This window comes from Paramisgurnus dabryanus, chromosome 9, assembly GCF_030506205.2.
Source record: "Paramisgurnus dabryanus chromosome 9, PD_genome_1.1, whole genome shotgun sequence".
Lineage (NCBI taxonomy): Eukaryota > Metazoa > Chordata > Actinopteri > Cypriniformes > Cobitidae > Paramisgurnus > Paramisgurnus dabryanus.
This window is the reverse complement of record NC_133345.1, coordinates 27,767,001-27,772,100: the sequence shown is the minus strand read 5'-3', so window position 1 is coordinate 27,772,100 and position 5,100 is coordinate 27,767,001.

The window sequence follows — 5,100 nt, the reverse complement described above, 5'->3', positions numbered from 1 at the left end:
CCATTCCCCTGAAATTGATCATGTGATTGGAGGTTGAGTCTTTCAGCGGCACTTCCTCTCGCCTGTCTATGACCTTCTTCACAGGGCAGTGCGAACACTGAAAACACATTAAACAAACCCAGTGATTTATCACATGCTGACCTACAGTGATGCTCAGAGCCCCCTCACACCTAAAAGATTGATGTGACCAACAATATAAAGCCTTTAAAGTTCTGACCTTTAAGTGTCCTTCTAAAGGTTTTCACTCTTTCTTGCAATTTTTAGCTGTGTGATGTAAAAAATCAAGGGGAGAAAAAGCTCCCCTTTAAGCTATTTTAGGCTATGGTTTGGCCAAAAATCTGTCCAGCAGGTGGATCCTTATAACCAGCCACAGGTAAAAGTGTGGTAATCTAGGAAATTGTTGAAAAATAAAGGTGCTACAATAGGTTCTTCACGGCGATGCAAAAGAACCATTCCAAAACAAACCATTTGTGACCTTGTGCCCAGTTGCACGAAACTCCTTAAGTGAGGGTTTCCCTGAGGGAGAAAAAATCCCTGAGGTAAGGGATTTATTTAAGAGCGTTGCAACAAAGGTGTTAACTGCCACCCTTACCTAAGTGTTTATATTTTACGATAGTCTCTGCCAAAACACGGCAATGGAGAAGTGGAGAAGTTGCTTACAAAATCTCACAGCATAAACAAATCAACGCACGCAGCTCAACAGACGGCACATTTGTGTACAATGAAACATCGCAAATAACACACAGTAAAGTACCGCATGTATTAAACTTCAAAGTACTTCAAACTTAAAGCTCTACTGTGTACTTTATTGAGTTATTTCTTAACAAAAACCCATGTTTTCTTTCAAAAGTATGTGCTCATTCATGTGTAATTACTTCCCACCCACTAATCAAAGTATTCTCGTAAGTGTAGAATCTGCTATTTAAAATGCATACCGTCGAAGCGCTCTCTGGCTGAATCCATGTTGTGCCTCCATCTTTGAAATACATTCGCCGACGAGGGACATTCCTGAAATTCAAGCTCCGCCTTTCGCGCTTTCACTCTACACTCACGCTGCCCGATAGCTGAAGCCTCCAGAGGTTGCATGTGTAGGCGGTATACGTCATCAAGACAGTCTTATTTCAGAATATTAACAATTATAAAGCTGACAATTATTCTTAGTTAATTGTAAATTGATGTAATATGCGTATGACTTGCGAATGTAATGCTCAGTTAATTTAAATAAACCAGGCTTGATGACGTATCCAGCCTGTGACCTGCGTAGCTGAATCCTTCGGATTTTACAACAACCGCACACCGTGATGAACCTGCGATCTAATGCTTTGATTTGAAAGCCTGTTGAAGACATATTCTCGAGGACATTAAAACAAATCGCCAAGGATGCGAAACGGGGATTTTAAACTAGGGCTGCACGATTTGGGAAATTTTTCCCATTGCGGTTATTGATGCTAATATTGCGATGTGCGATTGCGATTATAATGGATGGTATCATGAGTCAACTTGATGGGTTTTAAGGAAAATCCACACACAGTTTAGGGATAATGCTAAAATGTGTATTTGTAAAACTAGAAATGTTTTGGTATTGCCACGTGATGTAGTAACTGCTCAGTGTCAGTAATCCTAAATCCAAAATACCGCCATACAACAGACGTAGAGTTTTTTTCAGCTACCAGATCACTGTCAATCTCCTCTGCATTCATCTTCGCTCTGTTATTTCCGTGCTGCGCACACACAAGTAACAACGCACGCAACACACGTGCATGCCACACGTGCACTGCCTTTTTTGTTCATTTTTCTTTCTTTTTTTAAACAGCAAGAAAAATCATCAAACTGTTATCAGAAAGTTTGTGTTAACAAGTCCACACATTTATTTATTTAATATAATTGCAACATTTTGCTGTCATATAATCGCACAGGCTGACATCGCGATTGCGATTGCGATGCGATTAATTGTGCAGCACTATTTTAAACGACAACGCGACAGGAAAAACAACAAGACCAAAGTCACTATTGGAGTTAGTTTTCCAAGATGGGGCTCATGGGACACTGAAGTTGCACTTTCTATATTCTCCACAGGTAATTCAGCATATTCGTTTACATCTATACAGTCCATGTTGTAAACTTGAAGTTTTATAGTTCCTTGGCTAACTTTAGCATGATTATGCATAACACTTGTTAGTGTAAACATGCATGTGGTTTAATGTGTTCGAACGGACACACGCCGTCTCTCCGCCCATTTATGTAATCTGAGGTACTGAGATAAATGTTTTCATCTTTTCTGACCTCTAGCACAAACACACGGTGACAGCGCTATTTTTAGCCTTTCATTGATAAAAGAGTCTGATCTGCGCGTCTTTCGTTTCATTTTACAAGCGTGTGAATGTTGCGCGATCTTTTTTCACCAATATGAGAGAAAGCTCTTACATATACACGGACATGTAACGTTTACTTAAAACATAAGCATTGTACTCTGACATAATGTCTGACATAATACTCTGATAAAAGCGTCTGATCTGCGCATCTTTCGTTTCATTTTACAAGCGTGTGAAAGTTGCGCGATCTTTTTTCACCAATCTGAGAGAAAGCTCTTACATATACACAGACATGTAACGTTTACTTAAAACATAAGCATTGTACTTTGACATAATATTAGTTCGCGTCCATTTAAACCCGTCATGGTTGCTTTTTGTATGTGATTTTAAGCGGACATATCATGACAATCAGACTTTTTTCATGTTAAACATAAATCTGTGTGCATTGATGGATCACAGGCAAAGGACATTGCAAATTGTTCATTTTTTCTCATTGCTTTTGCTTTGTAGCTACTGGAAGCCATGTTAACCTTGGCATGACACGGCCGGGCCACCGTACGAGTTAAAACGCGTTCCGAATGGGGAGGGCTAGAAAGTAATATTCAGTTGCTTGTCATATAGACTTTCACCGCTAGATGGGAGTAGATCTTACACAGTGGAGCTTTAAGGACTTGGTAGCAACACATAGCAGAACTTAAGGTAATAGTTTAGCATTTAATAGTAAATACTTATTGACAGCCTTATGGTTCCCTAAGTGAACACTTAAGGTTTTTTCTTGCAACCCTTTATTTTTTTATGAAGGGTACCCTTAACCTTATATTTAGCATTTAGCCTAGCCCCATTCATTCCTATGGCTCCAAACAGGGATGAATTTAGAAGCCACCAAACACTTCCATGTTTTCCCTATTTAAAGACTGTTACATGAGTAGTTAAACGAGTAAGTATGGTGGCACAAAATAAAACTTTTGTTTGGAACCATAGGAATGAATGTGGCTAGGCTAAATGCTAACACATTCAAAAGACAATGTACAAAGATTAAGGGCTCTATCTTGCACCCAGCGCAATTGACTTTGTCCGTGACGCATGTATCATTCGTATTTTGCCCCGGCGCACAGCGGGTTTTTCCCGTCACAGAAGCACGTCGGCAAACTAGGGAATGAACTTGCGCTCCCTGGGTGGTTCAGCGCAAAAAAAGAGGCGTGTTCCGGCGCAAACCATCCCTGATGCTATTTTGCAGTTTCAAAAAACAATTGCGCCACTGACCAGAAAAAAAGTTTAAAGTCAGTGGCGCGTTGCGCGTTGTTCATTATGCTATTTTAAGGGCGCATGCTTGACCATAATGTATAGCGTGCACAACGCGCATACACTTTGCTTATCTAATCTACACAGATGCAACAGTTATTTTTGCAAATCATAAATTGTTACACTTAAAAATATTAATACACGAGATAAGGGGAATCATAGTGGTGAGCATTGTGGTGATAGTTTTTATTTATTCTCATGCAAATAACGATTAAAATATTTTCATAACTTTGTTGTGTGGCTGTATTACGTTTATTTTATGTAAATAATAATTAAAATGTTTTCATAAGAAACCTTAATGTATATGAACTTGATTTGTTAGAGTACTTTGGGGTTGGACCTTGCTTGCGTTTCTTGGGTCCGATTTCAAAGCCCCCAAACCCTTTCAGCGGTGAGGGTGGACGCAGCGATGTCCTCTGCTGGCGTCAAGTCCTGAGGCAGATCCACCTCCCGTTACACGGCGTGCCCGATTTATGCTGGCAAGCGTGGGATTCCCCCGTACAAGGACGTCGGTCTCCTCGGCTGTGAACCGCTCCTGGCGTGCGCCTGGTAAATCCATCATAATAATAGCAACCCGCCATGGAACTTGCGCCCTTGCGTTTAAAGGGAATGTTGGATAGCGTTCTGATTGGTTTATTTGACGTTACGCCCAAACCACACCTATGAATAATGAACCTACTTCAGACCCACCCCTTATTGATTTGCGCCCGGCGCAAGAGTTATTTCTCACGCCGGGAAAATAGCAACAGCGCCCAAGATCCGCCCACAAACTCACTTGCGCGTTGCGCTTCGCACTTGCGTTTCAGATCGTTAAAATAGGGCCCTAAAAGTACATGCATTGAAAAAAGATAGGTATGTATTAATTCATCTAAGTTGAGGTAAGAACATGAAAAATGGTGGTGTTTTCCTTTAAAAGCTTTCATGCAGCCGGGCACAGGACAACAAAACCGTCGTAAGGGTCATTATTTAAAATTGAGATTTATACATAATCTGAACACTTTTATTGATGTATGGTTTGTTGGGATCTGACAATATTTGTCACAATAAGATACAATTACTTGAAAATCTTGGGGTGCAAAAAATCTACAGTAAATTGTGAGAAAATCACCCTTAAAGTTATCCAAATTAAATCATTAGCAAAATAAAGTTTTGATATATTTACGGTAGAATTTTACAATTTGGAACTTAATATAATGATATTTGGCATAAAAGAAAAATCGATAATTTTGGCCTATACTTTACAACTTTTTTTTTGCTTTTGCTACGAATATACCAGTGCCCTTGAATTGAGCTCTTTTAAGGGTGTATGGGATTTTTGGTCTTATGTATACGTTTGGATCTTCCTTGGAGAAGTGATTGACAGACCAATGTTGACCTTGACAATGCTGCGTGTGCGCATGAAATCCATGATTCAGTTGTTGCACATACATTTTTAATAGTACTTGTCAAATGTTGTTTATTTCTGTTGTTTTTTCAAAATGATTTC